The sequence below is a fragment of the Marmota monax genome, unplaced genomic scaffold, assembly GCF_021218885.2.
Source record: "Marmota monax isolate L192 unplaced genomic scaffold, Marmota_monax_Labrador192_F-V1.1 WCK01_AAM20220418_F8-fsc00128, whole genome shotgun sequence".
NCBI lineage: Eukaryota > Metazoa > Chordata > Mammalia > Rodentia > Sciuridae > Marmota > Marmota monax.
Window position 1 is genome coordinate 3,047,771 of NW_026693452.1, and position 27,928 is coordinate 3,075,698.

A 27,928-nucleotide genomic window follows, 5' to 3' on the forward strand; every position below is an offset into this window, starting at 1 on the left:
CTTAACTCTTTCACCTCAAAAGAGGTTGATTTTCCTCTTTCCCATTATTTACATAACACAGGGGCAAACCACCTCTGTATGCTCAAAGATCTCTCACCATGTTTCCCAGTTGAAAAGAAAGTAGATCAAACACTTCCAGTTTTTACTAGCATTTAATTCTTTATACAGTATGTGTGGAGAATAAATTAAATAATTTTATTGCATATGAAATTTTATTCTTTTCTGTTTGCTGTAATTTACTTATACCCTTTGGAAATCCAAGTTAAAAGTCCATTTGTAAGCTGAATTGATCATTGAACCCTTTCTTTACACACACAGTTAAGATTTTCAAATCAAAATTTGAAAAACAAATGTTTTAAAAAGACTGAATGAATGTGGTAATTAAAACAATATTTTTTGTTCAGAGAGGAAGCCATGCTACAAGTTACTTAGTCTTTATTACTTAAAGCTTCATTGTTTTCGTTTTATAAACTGGAAAAGAACTAAGCTCTTTGTTCTGAGGAACTAAATCATTTAGCAAGACTCCTTCATGTATATCTTACCATCTGTTGTATTTTATATTCTTAGTGTAAAATATCAAGGAAATGGTTTTATTTACAAAATATTTTGGTTTTTTATTGTTTTGCAACTTGAAGTTTAATATGTTGTATTCTTAGAATGTTCTGTATTAATAATAATATTCTCAAGTAACTTCTGAGAATAATAATATTCTTAAGTAATATTCTCAAGTAAATGTCAAAGAGCAACAGAGACATAAAAAAATAACTTTTCTCTGATTATGTTCAGCCTCCTGTTCTACTAAGAATAATTGAGAGGGCTAGTTAATTCTCAAATGTTGATACTTTTTTTTTAAAAAAAAATATTTTTGTAGCTGTAGATGGACACAATATTTTTATTTATTTATTTTTATGTGCGGCTGAGGATCAAACTCAGTGCCTCACGCACGTAAGGCAAGTGCTTTACCACTGAGCTACAACCCCAGCCCAAAATGTTGATAGTTTAATTCAAGACAAATCTCTACTATGAAATGCTAGAGAATAGAATTTTCTCTTCCTTTCCCATTCTTTCTGTTACCTTCTCTTTTTCTTTCTTTTATTTTCAATTCTTTACCTTTCCATTTTCTTTCCTTCCATTCTGTTCTTTATCTTTTCCTTCCCTTCTTTCCTTTTAATTGCCTCTTTTTTCCCCCCAGAGTTCTTATTCCATGTTTTTTGTGTAGGAAGTACTGACTATATTGCTTAATAGTGGTTGCTTTAACACTGGGTCCAAGAAGGCTGCTATACTTGTTTCATTGACTGAATTTGCAATTATGTTATACTCTCTGGACAAAAATTTTTATAGATGTAAGTTTCTGGGCAAGAATTTTTGCTTATTGTTTTGCAGGATCCAAAGTAATATATTTTTATCATTGTGGTGTGGGAGGCCACCATGCCATGTGACCAGCATTTTCCTTCCCTGATTGGTGAGGCTCTGTTGGTCACTTCCCGTGATCTGGCAACATCAAAGTGGCTCTAGATGGAGGCCGATCTTGGAAGTCCTAAATTGTCACAAAATGTGTCTTCATGTGTAGGTGTGCCTTCCTACAGCCCCAGGGGTCCCTTACCTGTCCTTGTAACCCTGCCCCTCTTGACCTTTTTTGGATGGAAATTTCTAAAGAATCAGAGTCCCGTTTCCCCCTCCCCCCAATAAAAGACCACTCCCAAATTTGCTAGCTCTCTCTCACCAGCTTCTTGTGATATTCCTTGCTCTCCCATTTGGAGCTTGAGGCTGAGGGCAGAGGAGCCATCCTGGGGCTTGATTTAAAGGTAAATTGTGTGCCTGTATTTTATTTGGTACCTTAGGAAATTCACTCGAGCGACCTTAGTTTGGCTGTCTGCTCTGGTCTGGGACAGTATTGTGGGGATTTAAAAATTGATCTAGTAAGTTCTTTGCTATCTATTTTTGGGATGAGTTAAGAAACCCAGAGAGGAACATGGTCAAATTCATCTGGGGCAAGGACTATGTAGCAGAATTTATAAATGGCTTGGAGCCAAGACTGGACATGGACAAAGCATGATCTCTAGTAGATCATAGCAATATATCTGATGAGAGAAACTAAGTGATTAGATCCTGAACCAGTTTGGTATGATTGGAGGCAAAAGCTTATAAACAATATTCCCTTAGGATATTGTCATTTGGGTGTGGGAGTTGAAGGAAAGGGAGGAAATGAAGTGAAACTGTTAGATAATCTAAGGTAGCTGCCAACTTTCCAGCTGGATGATTGTTTGACACTGGTCCTCCTCAGCTGTGTAGGAAAAATACAACAGATTTTAAAGAGAAAAATAATTTCTTATTTTCTAAGTATAATGATTTTTTAAAGAGATAATTTTAAACTTACAGAAAACTTGCAGAAATAATATAAAGAACATCCATGTACCCTTGATTAAGATTGTTAGCCTTTTGTCTCAGATACTTTATTATTCCACTTTGTGAATGAATGCTTTTGCATATATTTATTATACATATGTATTATTGACCCATTTGAGAGTTATATTGAATACATCATAGCCCTTTAGTCCTAAATACTTCAGTGTAAATTTCTAAGAATGTGGATAATCTTTTACACTAACAGGCTAAACACTTGAGTAAGACTTAACATTGTTACATTACCCCCTTTTTTAAAAAAAAATATTTTCTAGCTGTCTATGCATATTTATTTATTTATTTATTTACTTATTTGTGGATCACACATGCTAGGCAAGTGCTCTGCTATTGAGCCACAACCCCAGCCCCACATTACTTTTCCTTAGTCATTTTCTAATTGTAAACTGACCAAACAAATTCCCTTTTATAGCAATTTTCTTCTTTCCAGTACAGGAGTTAGTTAGTCTGTAATCATATATTATTGGGTTTAGATGTCATGTATTTTTAGTACCTTTTTTTTTTCCTTGTATCACGGATTGAACTTAGAGGCACTTGACCACTGAACCACAACCCTAGCCCTGTTTTGTATTTTATTTAGAGACAGGGTCTCACTGAGTTGCTTTGTACCTTACCTTTGCTGAGGCTGGCTTTGAATCACGATACTCCTGTCTCCCAAGCTGCTGGGATTACAGGTATGTGCCGCTGTGCCCAGCTTAGTACCTTTTAATTTGGAATAGTTCTTCAAATTTTCTTTGTCTTACAAGGGCAATTCAAAACTATGCAGCCTTCTTCCCTCCCCCTTTTTTCCACAGCATATTTTCATTTTTGGTTTGTCTAATGTTTTTTCTTGGTAACATTTCAGGTTACTTGTTCCTGGATAGAATATTACATAAAGAATGTGCCTTTCTTAGCATATCACTTCTGGAGTGACCTGTACCTCATTTGGGATGTAGATTTTGACCACCTGTTTCATTATCTCATTTGTCAACTAAATAGTTACTGTATACTTTCCTTGCAACTAATAAAAAGTCTATGGGAAGGGAGGTACTATTAAAACATATTGCTTCTGGGGGGTGGGCTGGGGTTGTGGCTCAGTGGTAGAGTGCTTACCTCACATGTGTGAGTCACTGGGTTCAATTCTCAGCACCACATATAAATAAATGAATAAAATAAAGGTCCATCAACATTTAAAAATATTTTTTAAAAAACATATTGCTCCGCATAAAACGTTATCCTTTGTATATAGACTCCATTGATCAAACTAGCTTGAATCAGTCTACTGTTAGGGTTGTGAAGTGATTTTTTTTTCCTATTTTACCTTGTCCTCTACATTTACCAGTCATTATTTAGTATTTTACTGTAATAAGAGCCCTTTTAGTTATCTGTGTATATTTGAATTATTTTTAGTATGCATTTGTGGTTTCTTATTTTTCCCCCAATGGGTAACAGTTTATTACTTTCCTTCAATATTTCAGATGTCATCATTGGGATTATTTCATGCTGGCTCCTGTGTCCTTTTACATGCTACCATCATTCTTTTTTAGCTTATCATCACTTTTTTATTCTTTATAAGGAACAAGGCTCAACTTGTTCCTTTAATGCCCAACATTGGAGTCAGTCGTTTCCCCTAGGAGCCACAGTCCCTCCTACTTGAGAATGCTATTAGAAACCAAGATCTGGACACTTGATATGTACATTGCTGATGAGTATCTGTTTTGGGGCCACATCAGGGAACAAAGCTAGAAAATATATGTCTTGATACACACACACACACACACACACACATATATACATATGTATATGCGATTCATGTGTATGTTTATGTTAAATGATGGATATATGTATGAACATGTTTGTTGTTTTTTTTAGAAATTGAATTCACACTGGTACCTCTAATTCTCCCTTTTTCTCTTGTGAGGACATGGTTTCCAACAATACCAACAATTTTACTCATTTGCTTTAAATGAGTATTATCTCAGATAGTTTTAGAATTGCATCATCTGTATTGTTAAAAAAATTAAAATGCAAAAACAACACCCTACCCTTTTAGATAACCAACTTTGGTTTCTGGTTTATCCTTCTAATGTTTCTTTTTATTATGATAAGCAGATATGTATATTTTCTTATTTCCTTTTTTTCCCACAACATAAAAGATAGCATACTATCTAATGAAGCACTGCCATTAGCTGTTTTCACAGAAAGGTATACTTTGGAAATCATGCCATATCAGTTCATAGAGATCATTATTATTTATGTGTGTGTGTGTTTGTGTGTGTGTGTATGTGAGAGAGTGTGTTTACCAGTTTTTTCATCCTGACTTCTATCTGTAATACAGGTAGTTTCAAGTATTTTATGGTTATACACTGCTGAACTCAGTAATCTTGTGTTATCTTATACTGTTGGAGCTGAGTCTTCAGGATAAATGTTAGAGTGAGATTACTTGATCAAAGTGATAAATGCTTATGTAGTTTTGTTAGATATCATCATATTTCCTATGTAGAGTTGTACTGTCTAGCTTTCCCACCAGCAGTGTTTGAGAGTGCTTTTTACCCCACATCCTCTCCAAGAGACTGTATTGTCAAGCTTTTGAATTTTCATCAAGCTGAAGGGCAAAGAAATAATATCTCAGTGTAGTTTTCATATGAGTGAAGTTTAGTATCTTTTCAGATTTCCAAAAATATAGAGAGAGCTATACAGATATATAGGGAGATTTCTTTTCATCATTTTCCATTTTTTTAGGAATTTTGGACTCTAGTTATTAAGATCTTTGTATGTTGGGAGTGTTAGCTCTTTATCTGTAAATTAAAATATCTGCAATATATGTTTTGCCATTCAAAGTTGTTTTTCTGTAGTCGCAGTTATGAATGATTCATTCCTATTATTACTTTTGAGTAATAGTTATAAACCTATAATGAACTAGAAATGAATTTGCTATGTATAACAGGAAAGGAATGAGGTAGTTATCTATACTAGAGAAAAGGGGATAATTCTCTCTGTTCTATTGTCAGTACTCTATAATCTTACATTTTAAAGCCCAAGCCAGAAAATCTGCTATTTCATTTACACAATATGCAGATTTGTTTATTTCACTTTCAACTTTTTATTACAGAAAATTTCAAATATCCATATAGTTAACCTCATAGACCTATCATGTTGCTTCAGTAATTTTCAATTCTTGAACATCGTTGTGCCAAATGTCCTAGATTGTAGGTTTCCAGTTATTGTGAATTATCTTTATAAAAAGGAAAGTTTGGACTGGCCTAGCAGACTTTGACTAACTGACCCTCCAGATTTTCTGGCCTTTTATCAGTGGTCTTGGCACTAGACCTGACTTCCTTTAGGCTTCTGTGACTCCACCATCTCTTCAAATCTAAAGTTTACAGAAAAAGATGAGAAAAATAATAGACCAGATACTAATAACGTTGCCACGAAATCAGTGAAATAATTCAAAAGACTTCACTGATGAATTAAGTTATATCTTTTATTTCAGGTCAAGGTTATACTATTTACCTTGGTTTTCTTTTTTCCTCATTCAATGTTATTAGAATAGAACCAACAAACATCATTTATCAATTAGTCTAAGAAGACAACTTACTGACATTTGCTAACCAGAATCTAAATGTAACACAGAAAATGTTTATAAATTCTGATTTGCTTAATGGGATTTTCTTTGTACAGTTATTTTAAACTAAATCATGTTGCTTTCATTTGATAGCTTCCACAGAAATTATTTTATTAATTTAGTATATTAATTTTCAGTTTATCAAGAGTCTGTGTTTAATTTGAAAGAATGATTAGAGATTACTAGAGTTCTGGGATTTCTTAATTTCATTTAATTTTTAAGGGCCTGTATTCTACTTGGAACAACATTCTTGATACATTGAAATCCAGTTGAAGTACTGCATTAGAATTATATAGAATACTTTTTTCTTCTTGCTCAAGTAGAAACTGATCAGTCACTTAGTAATCATATGCTGAGAATTCCAATATTCTTCTGAAAATACTTTAACAGAGGCAGGAAGGAAAATCAATCAGTGAACTTATCTAATGGTTATAAATCATTTTTATAAGTAAAGTTCACATTCAGTATATTTTCTTCATTGAGAATAGTAATGGTGATGATCTCGGAAGACAGACTGCTTTCTGACAAGAAGTGGATGGAAAGTACTATTATAATCACAGGGCACCTTGTTGCATAGGCCTGTGTTGATTATTACTTTTACAGTGCCTATCTTTTGTGAACTGCCTAGATGGACTAAAATGCTACCTCTTGCTCATGTTTTCATTTCTTGACCTGTCATTTTTGTGTCTTTCTGTTTTTAGTTTATGATCTGTATCCTGTTTCTGAAATTATATCTTTCCACCAAAAAAGTGTTTTCTTATAGCCAGCTAGACAGACAGACAGATATAAAACATGAACATTTTATAATTAATACTTGCTCCTAGACATGACTGGGTTCCACTTTTGAGGATTAGGAACATCAATTGTAATTTCATGATTAGTTTATTATGAAACAGGGTATTTTTTTTATTAGTTTGTGGAATATAATAGCATTCTTGATTAGAAAACAGCATGGTAAGTCATCAGTTTTGCACCACTTGCCAAAAACATGAGACAGATGTGGGGTGTGTGTTTTTGTATAATTAAGACCTTTTCCCCTTAGTTCATGTTAATTGAGGTTTGTGCACTTAGAGTTTCTACTACCTAGAATTTCTACAGGTTTATGGTGTTGTTTTTCTTTTATTTTTCAGTTTTGATTGTTAAAATATGAGTGCTCATATTTTTCTCTGGGGAGTCTCATTTTTAAACTGGTGTAAGGAGAATTCTAGATGTGGAAATAGAAATAAAGTAAAAACAGAGAACTAAATACCTAAACCCTGCAATGAACTTGGCTATTATTTCTGTGGAGTGTTTGTGAGTTTCACTTGGCTTGAATGTCAAGTTCAGGCTATCAAAATAAAAATCTTCTAATTTCATTTATAGGCCTCTCCTTTAATGTGGTCAGGAAACTGGATGCTTTATTTTAATGTTGTATATGAATTTTGAAGTTAGCACTGTGTCAGGGTATGTTGGTTTGAAATTTTTGTTATGATAGGTTTTAGATAAATTAAATTCTATATTTCAGGAATAATATTCAATCTTAGATGCTTTATTTTCTAAAATATTGTGATAAAATATACATGACCTAAAAATTGCAACTTTTAACCATGTTTAAATGGATAATTCAGTGGCATTTTTTTCCTTTAGAGTGTTTTATAATCATTACATCTATTTATTTCTAGAAGTTTATCATCCCAAACCGAAAGTTGTACCCATTGAGCAATAATTCCCCATTGCTCTCCCTCTCTTCTGGTCCTTAATAACCTCTAGTCTACTTTATGTCTCTGTGAATTTACCTAGTTCAGATATTTCATGTGAATGCAATCATAAAACATTTATTGTTTTGTATCTGGGTGTTTTCCCTTGGTATAATGTTTTCAAAGTTCAACCATGTTGTAGCATATATCAAAACCTTATTTTTTAAAATAGCAGATTAATATTCCATTGTATGTTTGTATCCCATTTTATTTATGCATTTATCTGTTGATGGACACTTGGGTTATAGCCACCTTTTGCTATTGGGAAAAGTGCTGCTAATAACATTGAGATATATATATATATATATATATATATATATATATATATATATATATATATATATTATATTATATGCACCCACATATGTGTATATATAATTATATGTATTTACATTTATACATATTTGATTCCCTGTTTTAGTTCTTTTTTTTGTTTGTTTTTTACATATTTTTATTTATATATAACAGAAGAATGCTTTACAACTCTTATTACATATTTAGAGCTCAATTTTTCATATCTCTGGTTGTATACATAGTATACTTATACCAATTTGTGTTCTCATACGTGTACTTTGGATAATAATGATCATCACATTCAACCACCATTAATTACCCACTGCCGCCTCCTTTGCCTTCCCACTCCTCTGCCCTATCTAGAGTTCGTCTATTTCTCCCATGCTCCCCCTCCCTATCCCACTATGAATCAGCTTCCTTATATATGCACACATATATATTATATCTTATATCAAAGAAAACGTCCGGCACCTGTTTTTTGGGGGGATTAGCTAACTTCACTTAGCATTATCTTCTCTAACTCCATCCATTTACCTGCAAATGCCTTGATTTTATTCTCTTTTATTGCTGAGTAATATTCCATTGTGTGTATATGCCACATTTTTTTTTATCCATTCATCTATTGAAGGGCATTTAGGTTGATTCTACAATTTACCTATTGTAAACTGTGCTGCTATAAACATTGGTGTGGCTGTGTCCCTGTAGTATGCTGTTTTTAAGTCCTTTGGGTATAGACCGAGGAGAGGGATGGAGAGACCCAGAATTGCTAAAGCAATCCTTAGCAGGAAGAGTGGTGCAGGTGGCATCACTATACCAGACCTTAAACTGTACTACAGAGCAATAATAGCAAAAACAGCATGATATTGGCACCAAAAACAGACTTGTAGACCAATGGTACAGAATAGAGGACATAGAGACTAACCCACAAAACTACAATTATCTTATATTAGACAAAGGTGCCAAAAACATGCATTGGAGAAGAGACAGCCTCTTCAACAAATGGTACTGGCAAAACTGGAAATCCATATGCAACAAAATGAAATTAAACCCCTGTCTTTCACCAACCACAAAACTCAACTCAAAATGGTTCAAGAACTTAGGAATACAACCAGAGACACTGCTTTTAATGGAAGAAAAAGTAGGCCCTAATCTCTATCATGTGGGATTAGGCCCTAACTTCCTTAATAAGACTCCTGTGGCACAAGGATTAAAATCAAGAATTAATAATTGGGATGGAGTCAAATTAAAAAGTTGCTTCTCAGCAAAAGAAACAATCTGTGAGGTGAATAGGGAGCCTACATCTTGGGAGCAAATCTTTACCCTCACACATCAGATAGAGCACTAATCACTAAGGTATATAAAGAACTGAAAAAACCTGACACCAAAAATCAAATGACCCAATCAATAAATGGGCCAAGGACCGGAAGAGACACTTCTCAGAGGATGATGTACAATCAATCAACAAACACATGAAAAAATGTTCATCATCACTAGCAATTAGAGAAATGCAAATCAAAACCACTCTAAGATTTATCTCACTCCAGTCAGAATGGCAGCTATTATGCATATAAACAACAATAAGTATTGGTGAGGATGTGGGGAAAAAGGTACTCTCATACACTGCTGGTGGGACTGCAAATTGGTACAGCCAATATAGAAAGCAGTATGGAGATTTATTAGAAAATTGGGAATGGAACCACCATTTGACCTTGTTTTTAGTTGTTTAGAAAGCAGAATTACTGCATCATATGGTAACTATTTAACTTTTTGAAGAACCACAAAACTTGTTTTTCATGGTGACAGATACATTTTACATATCACCAGTAAAACACAAGGATTTCACCTTTTTTATATCCTGGCTAGCCACCTGTTAGTTTCCATTGTTTGGTTTATAGTCATTCTGGAGAATACGAGATGGTATTTCATTGAGGTTTTGATGTGCATTTCCTCAGTGAGTAGATAATATTGAGCATTTTTTTATTGTGCTCACAGGTTATATGTATGTGTCTTCTTTGGTGAAATGTCTATTCCTTTTTTCATTTTTAAATTGATTTGTCTTTTTGTTGTTGAATTATAGGAGTTCTTTATGTACTCTGGATGTTAAGCCCTTATTAGGTATAGAAGTTACAAAGACTTGCTCTTGTTTTGTCTTTTTATTCTGTTGATAATGTCCTTTGTTGATAGTGTCCTTTGATATACCAAAATCTTTTATTTTCCTCAAGACCCGCTCATCTATTCTTCCCTAATTCCTATTATTTTTCCCTGTTTGCTTATATATGTAAGTATGTATGTATGTATATATTTTTGTGGAGTCAAAACCAGGGCCTTGCAGATCCTAGGTGAGTATCTGTCACTGAGCTACCAACATGCCTAGTCCTTAAGTTAATTTTTACATGTGGATATTTCAGTTTTATCAGTAACATTTTATTTTGAGGAGACTGTCCCTTCCCTTTGTTGAAAATTAATTTGCCATACCATGTGAGGGTTTTACCTAGGTTCTCTGTTCTATTTCATTGGTCTATATGGCCATTTTTATACCAATACTACATGTTTTTGATTACTGCAAAATGATTTATTTTTAACTGGCTATTTTATAACTCTTAATGTATTCCTTTAAAAATATTTATATGCTTAAATTCTACTTTTAATAGTTTGATTTAGTTGGCAATAGTTCAAAAAGAATTACAAATTTAGGATGAATACTGATGTAGTTATGCAAGAAAAATTAATGTTAAATATGGCAAAATTTTACTTATTTGATTGTTATTATATTTTCTTTGGAGATTATATATTGGGGAGAAAAAGACAAAAATGATTACTTCATACTTCCTACTTGATTACAGAAAGAATACCAGAATAAAAAAGACCAATTATTTACATGTCAAGCAAATGATCCTTTAATTTAATGTTACATGTCACTTTTATTTTAGAACCAGAAGTAATCTACTTGCATAAATTCTTCAGGGACTTCAAAAAAGAAAATCGCTGGTAATTGGGGAGGAATTTGTTCAGTTAGGAGCTAGCAGTGACAAACTCTTACAGCCAGACCAGATTGACTGTTTAGGCTTTTTTTATGTGATAAATATCTAACTGATTTTGTGTCATTTCAGACTCAATAACGATTAAAAAATTGGGAGACTATCCAATGTCATTTTCTTTTACTTTATTAATGCACATTTTAATGTTTTTAATACTACATTATAGTTATAATAATAGAGTTCATTTGGACATATTTTACGTTTGGATAAATTTTGCTCCTTTTCAATTCCCAGTTATTACACTTTCCCACCTCTCCTTCCATCCTCTGTTCCCCTTCTTGTCGGTCTTTGTTCTGTTTATTTATTGTTTTTATTAAAATTGGTACTTTATAGATAGACAAAGATAGAATTCACTATGGTATATGCATATGTGTGCATAGCATAGTTTGGTCAATTTTATTCTGCAGTTACTCCCTTTTCTAGTCTCTGCTCTCTCCCCCTTCTTCTACGTCATTGATCTCCCTTCTATTTTCATAGGATTCCCCCGACTCCTGCTGTTTTTTCTTACTTTGATCTAGCTTCTGCATATGAGAGAAAATATTTGATTCTTGACTTTAAGATACAGTTGATCAACAAATTATATGAAAAAATGTTCAACATCTCTATCAATCAGAGAAATCCAAATCAAAACTACTATAAGATTTCATCTCCAGTCAGAATGGCAGTTATTAAGAATACAAGCAACAATTAGTGTTGATGTGGTGAAAAAGGAACACTCATATATTGCTGGTGGGACTGCAAATTGGTGCAATCACTCTGGAAAGCAGTATGGAGATTCCTTAGAAAACTTGGAATGGAACCACCATTTGACCCAGCTATCCCACTCCTCAGTTTATACCCGAAGGACTTAAAAACAGCTTACTACAGTGACACAGCCACATCAATGTTCATAGCAGCACAATTCACAATAGCTAAATTGTGGAACCAATCTAGATGTCTTTCAGTAGATTAATAGATAAAGAAACTGAAGTGTGTGTGTGTGTGTGTGTGTGTGTGTGTGTATATATATATATATATATATATATATGGAATATTACTCAGCATTAAAAGTGAAAATCATGGCATTTGTAGGTAAATGGATGGAGTTGGAGAATATCATGCTAAGTGAAGTAAGCTAATCCTAAAAAAAACAAAGGCTGAATGTTTTCTCTGATAAGTGGATGCTGATCCATAATGGGGGTTGGGGGGAGCATGGGAGAAGGCAGAGTAGGAAAGATGGTGAAATGAGATGGATATCATTACCCTAGGTACACATATTAAGACACAAATAGTGTCACTATTTTGTGTGCAACCAGAGAAATGAAATATTGTGCTTTATTTGTGTACTGTGAACTGAAATGCATTCTGCTATCATGTATAACAAATTAGAATAATTAGGATAATTTAAAAAAGAGTCTGGGTTATTTCATTTAATATGTTGTTCTCCATTTCCATTCATTTATCAGCAAATACTATAATTTCATTCTTCTTTGTGGCAGAGTAAAAGTCCATTGTGTGTATATGCCATATTTTCTTTATCCATCATCTGACAGGCACCTGGACTGAGTTATAACTTGACTTTTGTGAACTGCACTGCTATAAACATTGATATGCCTATATCACAACAATGTGGTGATTTGGGTTCTTTTGGATAAATACCAAGAAGTGGGATAGCTGGGTTATAAGATGGTTCTATTCCTAGTCTTTTGCGGAATCTCCATACTGCTCCATCGAGTTTTCCAAAGTGATAATATAATTTGCAGTCCCACCAACAATGGATGAGTGTACCTTTCCCCCCACATCCTCACCAGCATGTATTATTTGTATTATTGATGATTGACATTGTAACTTGATAGAGATGAAATCTCAGTGTAGTATTGATTTGCATTTCCATGATTGCTAAGGATGTTGATTTTTTAAATATATTTTTTGGCTATTCGTGTTTCTTCTTTTGAAAAGCAGTTTTTCCTTTATTCTCCCATTATTTGGGATTTTTTGGTGTGTTCTGAGTTCTTCACATATTCTAGATATAGTCCCCTGTTGTAGGAGTAGGTGGCAAAGGGTTTTTTTCCATCCTACAGGCTCTCCCTTCATGCTCTTAATTGTTTCCTTTGCTGTGCAGAAGCTTTTTAATTTGATGATGTCCCATTTATTAATTCTTCTTTTTATTTCTTGAGCTTTAGGGCTCTTGATTAGGAAGTTGGTGCTTGCACCAATATGTTGAAATTTTGATGCTGTTTTCTTCTTAGGTTGCAAAATTTCTAGTCTAATTCCTAGGTCTTGGATGCACTTGGAGTTGATTTTTTTTTAAGTTGTAGTTGGACATTTATTTATTTATTTTTATGTGGTGCTGAGGATTGAACCCAGTGCCTTGCACATGCTAGATGAGTGCTCTACCAGCCACAACCCCAGCTCCTAGAGTTGATTTTTGTGCAGGGTGAGAGATAAGGATCTAGTTTTATTATTCTGTATATGGATTACCAGTTTTCTCAGCACCATTTAATGTTATATTTCCTTCAACATATGTTTTTGTCACCTTTTTCAACTATCAGATGATTGTATTTAAGTGGATTTGTCTTTGTGTCTTCTGTTTATTCCATTGGTCTTCATCTATTTTGATGCAAATACCATGCTGTTTTTTTGATACTATCACTCTGTAGTATTATTTCAGATTGGATATTGTGATGCCTCCAGCATAATTATTCTTGATTAGTATTGCTCTGGAATTTTAGTCTTCCATAAGAATTTTAGGACTGCTTTTTTTCTAGTTTTGTAAAGGATGTCATTGATATTTTGATAGGAATTGCAGTGAATCTGTGTATTACTGTTGATTCTATAGCCATTTTGACAATATTAATTATGCCTATTCTTGAAAAAGGGAGTTCTTTCCATCTTCTAAGGTTTTATTCAGTTACTTTATTTAGTCTTCTATAGTTTTCATTGTAGAGGCCTTTCACCTGTTTAATTAGATTTATTGCCAAGTATTTTGTTATATTTTATTTTTTCTGAACTGGGGATTGAACCCAGGTACTTAACCACTGACTCACATCCCCAGCCCTTTTTATTTTTTATTTTGAGACAAGGTCTTGTTAAATTGCTTAGAGCCTCTCTAAGTTACTGAGGATGGCCTTGAACTTGCTATCTTCTTGCCCTGAACCTCCCAAGTCACTTATATTACAAGTATGCACGACCATATCCAGCTTTTATTGTCTTCTGTAGTTTTCATTGTAGAGGTCTTTTACCTGCTTAGTTAGATTTATTCCCAAGTTTAAGTTTTTGAGGTTATTGTGACTAGAATAACTGTCCTCTTTTCTTTCTCAGCTGATTCAGTATTGGAGTAGAAAGAAGCTATTGATTTTTTGTGTGTTGATCTTGTATTCTACTACTTTGCTGACTTTGTGCATCTGCTCTAGAAGTCTTCTGGTAGAGTGTTGGGTCTTCTTGATACAGGATCATGCATGTCATCAGCAAATAGATAATTGGATTTATTTTCCTATTTCTTCCCTCCCTCCCTCTCTCCCTCTCTCCCTTCCTCCCTCTCTCCCTTCCTCCCTTCCTCCCTTCCTTCCTTTTTTTTTTTTCTTCCCGGATTGCTTTGGCTAGAGTTTCAAGAACTATACTGTAAGAAAAATAGGTACAAGAGAAAATGACCGTTCACATTTAGAGGCAGGCCAGTTAGAGTTTTCTCTGACATCTCAGCCCAGATTCTGAAAGCCAGGAGGACTTGAAATAATATATACCAGGTCCTAAAAGATAATGCATCCAAGATTGTTATATCTAGAAAAATCTATCCTTTCAGAATTTATGATGAAATAAAACTTCCATGATAAACACAAACTAAAATAATTCATAACCACTAAGACACTACAAAGCATGCTCAGTGAAATATTTCATGCCAATGAAAAATAAACATCAAAGCCAGCATATGGAATCAATTCATTAGAAGAATAGGTAATTAAAGGAGAATCAAATCTAAATTGAACAGTAGAAATAAATAAAAATGGCAGGAAATAAAAATCATCTCTCTGTAAAAACACTGAATGTAAATGATCTGAACTATCTAATCAAAGACATAGATTGACACTGTGGAATAAACAAGACCCAGCTTTATGCTGTTAACAAGACACTCAATTAAAGAAAAAGATAAGCACATGCTGAAGGTAGTGAAAGGATGGAAAAAGATAAATCATGCAAGTGGGGACTGAAAACAAGCTGGAGTAGTTACTCTCACATTTGACATTGTAGACTTCAAGCCAGAATTAATTAGAGAAAAAAAAATGCTTACTTTGTACTGGTTAAAGGAATCATCCAACAGCAAAATATAATGATCATAAATTTTATTCCCCCAATATTGGTGTTTCTATGTACATAAAACAAACCACTTGATATAAAAAATCAAACAGATCCATATACAGGTGTGTTGAATCATCCAATACTGGGTGATTCAGTACACTTGTATCACCAATGGATAGGCCATCCAGACAAACTGAGAGTCTTCAGAACTAAAAATATTATTTATCAAATGGACCTAACAGATATCTACAGTATATTCCCTCTGTCAACAATTAAATACATTTTCTTCTCAGGTACACATGGAACCTTCTCTAAAATAGACCATATTTTAGGATACAAAGAAAAAATCTTAGAAAATGCATAAAAATAGGGATAATTTCTTGTATCTTATCAGATCAAAATGGAATGAAATTAGAAGTCAATAACAAGATAAAAAGCAGAAACCATTTTAACACATGGAGATTGAATAACATTTTGAACAAGGAATGGATAATAGAAGAAATCAGAGGGAGAAATAAAACAATTATTCAAAACAAATGGGAATAGAGATATAATATATCAAAACTTCTGAGGCAATATTAAGGCAGTTCTAAGAAGAAAGTTTGTATATAATATTGAATGCTGACATTAAAAAAGAAATAAATAAATAATCTAATGTTGCACTTCAAAGTCCTTCAAGAGCAAGAACAAAGTAATGCCAAAATCATTAGAAGACAGGAAATAATTAGGATCAGAGCTAAAATTAATATTCAGAATAAAAAATGATAAAATGTAAGAAAGAGTTGCTTATTTGACAAAAAGAAATAAGACTGATAAGTGCTTAGCCAAACTAACCAAAAGACTCAATCAGAAAATTAGAGATGTTGAGATATCACCACCACAGACATTTCTGAATTCCAGAGGATCATTAGGAACTATTCGAAAATTTATACTCTAGTAAATTGGAAAATTTACAAGACATTAACAAATTTCTAGTCACATATGACCTATACATATTGAACCAAGAGACTATAGAAAACCTAAACAGATCAATATCAAGCAGTGAAATTGAAACTGTAATTAAAAGCCTTCTAACAATTGAACAACAACAAAAAAATCATGACCAGAAAGATTCTTATCACAATTCCACCGGACCTTTGAAGAAGAAATGATGCTAATCTTTCTCAAATTAGTCCATGAACTAGAAAGGAAGCAAATACTTCCAGACATATTCATTGAAACTAGTATGCCATGATACCAAAACTGACAAGACACATCAAGGAAAGAAAACTACAGATGAATATATTCCGCAAATACAGATACAAAAATCCATACTAAAATATAAACAGACCATATCCAAATACACATTAAGATTGTTACTCCACAATCAAGTGGGTTTATTCCAGGGTTGCAAGTTTGGTTCAACATATGTCAATCAATAAATGTAATTCACCACATAAAGAGAATTAAAGAATTAAAGAATCACATGTTTATCTCAATAGATGCAGAGACAGCCTTCAACAAAATCCAGCATCCATTCATGTTGAAAATGCTAAAGAAACTTAGGATAGAAGGAACTTTCCTCAACATTTTAAAGGCTGTATGCAATAAATCTAAAACCAACATAATCCTTAATAGAAAAAACTGAAAGCTTTTCCTCCAAATCAGGATCAAGACAAGGATGTAGACTCCCACCACTCCTATACAACACAGTTATTGACACACAATTTTATTTTTATCAATCTTCCTGTAGTGGGTTTGTGCCCTCCCTCTCCTTTGTTAGAAAATAATATTTTCCCAGTACTTTCACCATAGTCAAGTAAATTTATTGAAAATTTAAAATTAAGAAGTAGAAATATTTCATAACAAAATACTTGAGTTATAAAGGCAATAATTGTTAAGAAGGTACAATTTAACCTTTTAAAGTTTATTTTAAATTAGTTCATTCTACCCCATAAATCAATAAATAGATCTTTCCCATAACTCCCTTGTTTCATTTCACTTTTCTGATATTTCACAATTCTTAAAAAAATTATGAACAGTATGTGTTTCCACCATATATCTTCATGTATTTACCCCTAAATTATTTTGAAACAAATTCTATCAGTAAATATTTAACTTTTTAAAAAGTTTTGCTATGGCATAGATACTCAGTGCCAAGAATAAAAAGAGACATAAGAGATGATACCTGTCCTCAAGGAACTTTGTGGCTTGAGGGACTTCTATGCTGAGAACTGATGGGCAGTGAAGTTCCGAAGAGTTCAATTCTAGCATTGGAAGAACAATAAGAATTCTTCAGCCAAAGAAGAACAATGAGTTGTGTTCTGACATATCTGTCTCAAAAGGAGATAGAATTCAAGGAAAGTGAATACAATAGCCTCCTAGTCCTTTTATCTTTAAAGGAAAAAAAATAAAAGAGGTGTACTCAATATTAGTAATAAAAAATGTTAAAATATACAAAAAGATTAACATTAGTTATAAACAACTATTAATGTTTTCAGTTAGGCGAATTAGCATTATGCAAACTACTTAGATCGTTATCATATAGAATTTATGAACTTAATGATCTATTTTTTAGGACAGGTGTGATTTAAATTTTATATTTCTATTTTCAGAAATGTTGTTAATTTTTAGATGGTATTCCATATATGCCAATTATGACTTTTGTTCTGAATAGTTTTGTTTTACTATGGTTTTTCAAGATTTTGAAATATTAATGACATTTAATTTCAAAAGCACTCTGTCTTTTTACTTTCTAAATATCTGTTGATTCCACCTACTGTTTTTAGTCTTCCTTGTTGGTGCCATATTTCAATTCATCATTGAGATTCTGGATTCCTGTAAAATGAACAGAACACAAAACTCACTGCATCTTGAAAAAAATAAAACACATCTATGTATAGTTGTTTTAATATTTTCTTAAAAGAGAAAATCATAGTCTCTTAAGCTTGTCGCTTAAAACAGTTTAAATTACATGAGAATTAAAGTCTTATTTTAGTCTAATAGACCTACCTTGCTCATTCAAGAAAAAATTGAGTCCTTAATATTTTCCAGGCACTTTACCAGATGCTGAGTGTTTATCAGTAACAAAACAGCCATATTTTGTCTACTTGGAGTGTGTGGTCAGGTGGGCAGCTAAGTAACAGTAAAAAGATTTACCAATACTGTTAAGTGCTGTCTGTGGAAGAAAGAAAAAAGATGAGTTGATAGAGGATTATGGGAAGGAGAAGTATGCCTACAATGTCAGGCTTTTCAACAGAGATGACCTTGAAGTCCAGAACTGAAGGAGCTATCTGCTTGGACCTGAGGGAAAAGCGAAGGAAGGCTGTGTAGTGTGAGCAGTTGGTATATGAGGAGTTTGAAGGATGCCTGGAGATATCCAGGGGAACCAGATTATCAGTTAAAAGGGGTCATGATTAGGAGTGGAGAATGTATTCAACACATTGAAAATGATTGAAGAGTTTTCAAGTTACATTTTGGTTTCTGTTAACCAAAGAGTAGAGGGAAGAGGCACTTTGGCTTTAAAAGAAAGATCAGGCAATAGAGAACATAGGACAATAGTAAAGAGACTATTATAGTAGTTCAAATGAAAGATAATGACAGCTCAATCTGAAGTGGTTGGAGAGAGAAGGATGGATTTGTGATGTAGTTTGTAGGTAGAACCAATAAGACTTAACATGAGGGAGGAAGAAAGGAAGGACAATACCCAGGTTTGGGGCTATAGGAGATTAGTGAATGGTGATATCCTTAAATGAGCCTGGAGGTTGTGAGAGGGAAAATAAAGTGTTTATTTTTGAACAATTTTAATTTTGTAATGTCTGCATGTCATCTAGTGATATCAGGTAATAATCGCTTATGCAATTCTGGGGCACAAAGATTTGGAAGGAGATATAAAGATGGTATTTAAAGTTATGGATTAGATAAGAGCTTTTTTAGAGAGAGAACAGCCCTAGGAACTCCAGCTTTTAAGGTTTGCATGCATGGGCCATGTTCTTGCTTACTTTGAAAAAAAAAAAAAAAAAAAACAGAAGATAACCTATGGTGTAGAAAGTTGGTGTATTTTTAATTTTATATATATTTTTAAAACATGTATGCTTTCTTATTCTTTTTGTTTGCTTCTTTGTTTTAAAATTTTGACAATAGAATACTGTATGAGAAAGAGGGCTAAATCTCTACCCAGCTGGCCATTTCTTGAATGAGTGAGTAACTTATGGTGTGACCTTGGAATTTTACCTCTCTGAGCTTTGATTCTTAGGTACTAAAGAGAGGGAGAGCAGAGTTGTTTTGAAGATTAGAAGATTTGAAACTTATTTAAAGTGTCTGTACTCAATATTCTTTTACTTTCCCTTCTTTGCTATTAATTTATATGTATGTGAGCAGTAGAGTCATCTTGAAGCTGAAGAATCATATTTAATACTCATATTCTCCCTATTCTTTCGTGGTTTTAGATAGATAAAAAGTTAGATATCACATAAATATATCTGTATAGCAATATTTCTTAATTATCTGAAAACTGTTCTTTCCCAAGTGTTCATAAACAGTTTTTATCCTTTTATCAGTCTGTTATAACTCTGTTGCCTTCAAAAGAGGGGTATTTCTTAAATAATGTTTTCAGATATTTTTGTTTTCTGATGAACAGGAGAATGAACAAAGCAGCACCATAAATATTATTTCCACTCTTATGTATTAAAGCTTTATAATTACTAATGAAAAATTCTCAATTTCATATTAAATTATTCACTGATAAAATTGAGTAGTCTAATATGTTGAAGGCATAGATAAAATGTTTTAACCTGAATCTATGAGGTTCACTTCTAAACTTTTTTCTTGTTCTCCTTCTTTTTCTTCCTCACCCCAACTCTTTCTCTTAACCCACTGCTGAATAAAATCAGTGACTAAAACTCTTCATATATGATGTGCCATGGAAAATATTCTAAATTAAATTAAATTATCTTTTCTCTGAGATTTTTCCGTTACTTGGAAACATGTGATTGTGTGTTTAATACCAAAAGCAAAGCATATATATGTATATGTATGTATGTATGTGTGTGTGTGTGTATATATGTATGTATACATATATATATATATATATATATATATATATATATATATTCATTCCACATCTATTATTTCAGTTTTCTGTTAGTTTTAAAATATCTAAATATCTCCACTTTGCAAGTATGTATTTAAGGTAACAAAATAGGTGTTTTCATGAAAAGTTGTCAGAGGAAGATTGATTTTGATTCATTTTCCAATGAGAAAATTTCTGTTACCTAAATATACCCATTGTAGCTACAACAGTTTTGGGAAAGAGTGCTTTGTGTGGTTAAAATCGGTCTCACACTGGTGGTCTGCCTTATCTAGTGATCTACACCAGGCGACTGTCTGTAAACCTTAGTCCTTTTTTCTCTGTTAATAGTTCTTGGTTCTAATAAGTATTAGCAAAATATTACAATGAAACTCCCTATATATTTATCCCTGGGATACAGTGGAAAATCCTGTCCAATAGATGTATTATGACCCTATTACCTATGAATTTGTATCATTTTAGAATGAAATGTTTTATTATCAATTCTAGGAATACTTTTTTTTCATATTTTAAGAATATTGGAACTAGAATGTGTCTTTAAGTAGATATTGGCATTGCCCTTTTTTTAAAAAAATGGCACATGAAATAATGAAGTCTTAATAGCTGCTAAAATTTGATAAATTTGATAAAATTTGATAAAATGTAATAGAGTTCCACTGCAGGTCTCTAGTTGTTGAATAGATGTGTGATAATTTATGCTTATATAAAGTAAAGAATTCATTTATAAAAATTATACCATTTTTTCCCCATTTGTTCTGTAGTTTACCTTGTTATGTGTATCATAGAGGTCACCACACTTTTTCTCCAAAGGACCTGTCTTAGTCCATTGTGATTTGGGCTGAATTTAGCAGTTTGTGACTTTTTGTTCAACAACCTAATTAACTTTTTCATTTTTAAATCCTGATAATACACAAAACTACAAGTGCATGGTTAGAAGTTATTTGTTACACCTGGAATAGTCTGATATCAAGTATAGAAAAAAGTTTACATATGTTCTCTCTAGATCTGACAATAAATTTGAGAGGGAGAAATTCATGGCAAGTGCAGGATATAAATTTATATTATGATCTAGTGTTGGAGTCACATTGTTTCATTACCTACATTTTATATGTTAGAAGTTGAGTCCTCATTCCAGTGGAACTGAGATAGACTTTTCCTCTTGAAGGTAGAAGTATGGATTAATCTGCTGAAATTGTTAAAGCACCACAAAATGCTTGGGACTTTTGGAAGTACTTTCTGTCTTTATGAAAAATTTATTTTCTCTTTAAAGTTTGTTTTCTTTATTGTGGATATTTATGATTTTCAAAAGATTAGATGTATATTTTAACTTGAGAGTTAATCTGTGAATTACACACAATAGAAGCTACTGTCTGAATGTTTTGGCTTTTACAGAGATCTTAACTTTTTTCTAGTTTTTAATGTTTAGTTTTTTTAAACAACTCACTGGATTATAAAGTATGTAAGTAATTTATAAATTGTTTTTATTATTAATCCTGTGAAAATACCAAGCCCTTATTCTTGTTTTCTCTCATTATTATATTGTATTTACCAGATTTCTTTTTTAATTATTCTGAGTGACAGTTTTCAGATTTCTGATGGGTATTCTGTAGGCCTGCTCGCCAAAAGAAAATTGCAGCCTGTGTGCAAAGCTCAGACTTGTATCAGAAGCTTTCAGTGTGTACATGGAGTAAGATGCCAGATTTTCTTGATAGCTTGCAGATGGGAAAGAGCTTTGAGAGCAGAGTGAGAAAACTTGAGTTGGTGAAAAGGGCTGACAACCATGATATAAACCACACCTTTATATTTATGGCTAATCTGGAGAGTAGAGTGAAGATATTCTGAGATAACTTGAATTGCAGTATTTCTTCATGTAGTGTGTCATGTTTGACAGGGAAAATGTTGCATTCAGGACTGTATATTCACCCCTCTGTCATATCAGTCTGTCAAACTGTGTAGAAAAATCACAGAGAAACACTGGTTTATTGATTTATTGCCCTATAGCAAATCAAAAATTAGACCAAGATATGTAAGAAATAAATTTAAAAAAAATTAGACCAAAACTCATAGAGTATAGTGACCCAGCTCACAATTTCTGATCTGAGCTTTCTTGGCAAACTCGCATTCTTTGCTCTGAATTTGTAGAGCTTGTTTCCTTTTTAGTTGTTTTGTTTTTTGAACTATCTGCTATTGAACTCTCAGGTTGAAACTAATGTCCACTCTGATGGTAGTTAGAGGTGGTGAGGCCATGAGGTCTCTTCCCTGGGGAATGGATGATGGTCCTTATAAAATGCTTCACTACAGCATTTGTCTCTTACCCTTCCACTTTTCCACCATGTGAATATACAGCGTCCTTCACCTGCAGAGGATGTGGTAACAAGGCACATCTTAGAAGCAGAGAGGAATCTTCACCAGATAGCTGTTCTCAGAGCAGCTACTCTTTTGTATATGAAAGCAGGCAGATCATCTGTTTCATTGGTCAAAGCTAGACCTTTCAGCACAAGCCACACTTGGAGTGTTTATCCATAATAGAAGTTCAACTGCAGGATCATGTCTTTGTTTTGCACAAGCTCCTGATGCTGATGGCAACTCAACTGTTAAATCTTGGGTTTATACACAGCAAATATCCTTGGAATTCTTGGAAGATTGCTGTTTGTGTTTGCCTGTGAGATGGTAAAATTTGTTGTGGTTCCCTTAACACGAAAACCAGGATTTGGAATTAAAAGGAAGGCAAAACATTGGATATACCAATAGCTAATAAAATGGAGTTGATGAATAAAGCAAAGGAGGTATAATCTGCTTCGATTTATTTTTTCTTTTCTGAAAAAGCAATAAAGACCCAGAAACATCTTAATTTCAGGGAGGTGGGAAGAACATTTTATACTAATAGTAGTCCAGCTTGTCTTGATGTGATGTTGAATAATTGTGTCCAGGGGTGGGAAGTGTTACTATTGATAATGGTATGTGTTTTTTGTTTGTTTCTGTTTTTTAAGAGGTAACGTTTTGGAAAACAAGCGCTTTCCTACCTTGTATTGACTTGGCCATAGGCAATTGAAGTGTTGGTTTGACAGTTGAACATAATCTTCTTGGATCATCAAATAAAAGTCAAAGATCATTTTCCTAGAACGTGTATATCCATAAGTTTCAGATATTAATTTAATCTCAAGACAGTCTGTCCAATATAACTTTCTGCAATATTGAAATGTTCTATATTGGTTTTGTCCAACACAATAGTTACTAACCATGCTTCAAATGTGGCTCTTACAACTGAGGAATTAGATTTTTTATTTATATAATTAAATTAATTTGAATTCATGTTTAAATAGCCACATATAGATAGTGGTTGCCATGTGGTACAATCTAGGCTTAAGCTCTTCCATACCCTTTAAGTTAGAATCCTTATAAAAGACATCTTATTCGGAGTTTGATTCATTTACCTCACTTCTGATTGTTTGCAGTTAAGCAGTAGTCATTTTATTTTGACTGTTCAGTTAAATTTTACCTCTGAATGTGTAGCCTCTTTGTTATTCAGGGGCATTTTGAGTATTTAAGTTTTCAGTATTTGGCCGTGTTTGTTCCATATACACCATCTATAATAGATTTGTCTTTAGCTATTAGACTTGTCCAGACAGTGTGAGATGAATAGCTGTTGAGTGCTATATTGTGGAAATTCCAGTGTCACTTTGTCTTGCTTTAGTAACACTTTTGGTGATTTAGAGCCAGTTTCCCCCAAGTATTTTTAAATTGCATATCCCATACTTGAACATTGTTAATAACAGATAATTATTATAATTTATAATTATTAAGTGTGACCTTCATAAAATATGATCTTACATTTTTATGGCTGTGATTCTTAACTCTAGATGCATGTTATAGTCAATTGGGGACCTTCTGTAGCCATGCTGGCACTCCAGCCCTAGAGATTCTGATTTGAATGGGTGGGTTCTGGCATCAAGAGTGTTTTTTAAAACTCCCTAGTTGATTGTAGTATCTAGCCAGGGTTGAAAATCCCTTAAATATGAGATAATTAATGAAGCTACGCTATCTGTATGGAGCAAAGTATTCTGAATCAAAGACTAATTTATGATTTTTCCCCCTTCCCTTTCTAGTTGGAGCCCAGATTTCAAGTCTTGAGTAAAGTACCAGCAGGGGAATGGGCCCTATTGTGCTCACATTCAGAACCTGTTACCCAAGGAGTGCCCTAAAGGTCAGTTTATGGGAAGAGAAATTAGTGGGGTTTTATTTTTAATCTTTAGTACATTGAAATTATTGATAAATTAAGACTTTAAATTACTAATGAGTAGAAGGCTTTTTAAATTGACTTGGTTTATAGCACTACTATTATAAATTTGGCTAGTATATTATTTTGGAAATTTATGGTCCATCTTCTTGAGAATTATATTTTTAATAGGCTTTTTAAAGGAGGCTATGTATTTTACACACACCCACATGTTTACACACAGCTTGTGTTCATAAAGCTATTCAAGAAATTAGTAATGATGGTCATGGGGAGAGAATTGGACCTCTTGCTTTATAATTATTTGAATTCACAAATTCAGTGCTTTTGATAAAAGATTTTTACTTTTACTGTGTCTTTTAATATCCATGCTTATACTAAATGGCAAATTTTTTCAATGGCTAAATCACCTTTAAATTATTATCAGCATGTTTGTAGTCTATTCTATTTGGAAAACAAAAAACAGCCTCACAGTCCTAGAAATCAAGGGTCTCTGTTGATTTGTTTTGAATGTGTTATATAGGTGCATCCATCTGCTTTTCCTCTTTCAAACCCAAGGCCTGCGTTTTATTTTGTTTTACATTTTCTCATGACCTATTTATTTTTCCCTGGCCAAATTTGTCTGTTTTTGTCTTTCACACTAATTCCTAGAGTAAATACTATTCCAACTTAGTTAATGGCACTGACATTCTTGTAGTCACACAAGCTGGAATCCTCTTCATCTTTTCCTTTGATCGTAAAAGACTGAAAGACCAGTTCCCAGATTGTTAATCCTGTGTTAGTGACATTACTTGTATTCTCTCACAGCACTATGCCCACCCTTGCTCCCACTGGCACAACCTTTGTCACTGAAGCATCATTAAAATACATCTGTCCCATACTTCTCACTGTGCTTAAAAAATTTTCTTAACATATATTTCTCTTCTCTTTTATATGATTTTGTTAGTCTAATATGTGAGGCCTTCTGTGATCTGCTGTGACTAGTTTATGCAAGTCTCTTCTGTAGCATTTCCTCAAGTTCACTCTGTGTTCTTTCTGTGCTGAACTACTCAGAACACAGCAGCATGTCTTGTGATTTCTGCTCTGTACACATACAGTCTGTTTGCTAGAAATACAGTCCACCCCATTATCAGCTGAATGAACTTCTGTTCAGTTTCCAAGATTTAGTTCAAGTGTCACCTTCTGTATTGATGGTTCGAGTTAACACTTTCCTCTTCTTTGATTCTGCTTCACAGCCTCTTCTCTGTCTTCATAGCATCTCATTTACTTGTGTATTATTATTTATTATAGCATTTATCATGGTGCTTGTGTTATATCCTAGCTTGACCATAAGCCCCTATGATCCCTTTATTTTTCTATCACTGGTATATAATAGAGTACTTAGATGCAAAAAGTGTTACTGATTGAATAAGAAAATAAAAGTTAACACGTACATATTTTTATATTCTTGCTTTATAATTATTTGAGCTCACTAATTCAGTGTTTTTGGTGAGACTAAATTTTATATTCATCATAAAGGGTTTACTGGTTTGCTCTATAATAGAGACTGAGGAATATGTTCACCTATTTAAGTGTTGACATTTTTAAAGTACCTTCATATGATGCAGAAGAATGCTTTTCATGAAAATCACTTATGTAGTAAATATAAGATAATTTAAGTATTATTCAAAGCAGAAACCAAAGAAAGCTTTTATCAATATAACCAGAGCTTATGTGCTTGAAAGTAAAAATATTATATTTATTTAAAATATATTGAGGTGTTTTGATGTTTACTTATTCTCTTTACTGCATTTTCATTTGGATATTGATATTATTTGCTGTTAACATTTCATAGGTTGAATGTAAGATTATGGTAGAAATTTATTTTGATTTTCAAGTTTATATTTTTTAATAGATACAGTACTCAAGTATTTAGAGTCAATTCTGTGCTAAAAGGATTTAAAACAATAGTTATAAGTCTGTTGATTTTGGTGGTCGAGAATTTCACAGATTTTCAGATACGAAAATCTAGAGACTGGGCTGGGGTTGTGGCTCAGCGGTAGAGCACTCGCCTAGCATGTTCAAGGCCTTGGTTTCGATCCCAGCACCACATAAAAATAAATAAATAAAATCAAGATATTGTGTCTAACTACATCTTAAAAATAAACATTAAAAAAAAAGAAAATCTAGAGAGTAGAAAATAAATAAATTGAGAAATTTAAGTTCTACCCATCTATAGATATACATATTCCAACACCCTATAGTAGATAAGGAAAATAGTTGCATTTAGAGACGGTTGAATGAAGGCACTTGTATTCCATTCTTCTTCCTGATACTAACTGAACATAACTAAAAGAATAGGGAAGAAATCTTTTAACATTAGTGAAGTGAGAAGAAAATTAGTCCTAAGACTTAGACTGGAAAAATTGCATTGAACACCCAGAATTTGAGACCAAATTAACAAAGTGTATAAATATCTACAGGTCATAAACATGGCACAGAACTCTTTTACAGGCGGTATGGGTACTGCCAGTGGCAGGCAAGGTGAGACTGCAGGAAAAGACACAGATGTGTCTTTCTTTTGTTTTTACTCCTGCTGATAACAGAGTGAAGAAGTGACAAAGTAGAGGACGTAGAGTACAGAGCTATGCTCTTGGCATCAGTTGATGCCAGGCAGCTAAGAAGAATAAACACTGACTCTCACAGCGCAGACGATCTGCAAGTTAACACTTTTCTCTTCTCTCACTCTGCTTCAGCAGCACTGGCTTCATCATAACTCTTTAGCCAGGCCAATCATGAGTCTTTGGTTTTGCTTGTCCTTCAGCCTGGAATTTCCTTCCCATAGGAAGTCTTAAGCATAGTCCAGCGTTTCTCTTCTGATGTTAACTCCTCCAAGAAGCATTCCTTCACTTTGCAAACTGAAACCGCAACCCTGGAAACATTTTGCTTTCAAAGCTTATGGCCATCTCACCACCAGGCACATATTAATTTCTTTTTTTTCCTCTCCCCCATTAGAATCTAAGCTTCGAAAGGACATAAGTTTTAGTGAATTTCTATTCTGCTCTGTTCCTAGCAACTTAAACATTACTTAGCATATAATGGTCACATACTAAATATTTGTTAAATAAATTATTAAAGTAACACATGAACATACATGCAGGTCTTCCATTAGCACAGAATTCCTGTACCAGATGTAAACTGGGAATTCTATGAAAAGAATTGTCAGCCAACAGCACAAGATCCTTGTTTTGATCTTTATTCATATAAAATAACCATAAAAAA

General features: G+C 33.2%; 1 protein-coding gene across 8 annotated transcripts in view; it reads left to right on the forward strand.

The window, feature by feature from the left end:
• The window catches only part of Wdfy3 (WD repeat and FYVE domain containing 3), a 256,720-nt gene that overhangs the window by 40,053 nt on the left and 188,739 nt on the right, over positions 1 to 27,928 (forward strand). For 7 of the 8 annotated variants that reach the window (XM_046457609.2, XM_046457613.2, XM_046457616.2 and 4 more), the window contains exon 3: positions 24,540 to 24,637. The exons of the other annotated variant lie outside the window; for it this stretch is intronic. The gene's annotated coding sequence lies outside the window, so the exon portion shown is untranslated. The remainder of the gene's footprint in view (positions 1 to 24,539; positions 24,638 to 27,928) is intronic. 8 annotated transcript variants of the gene reach the window in all.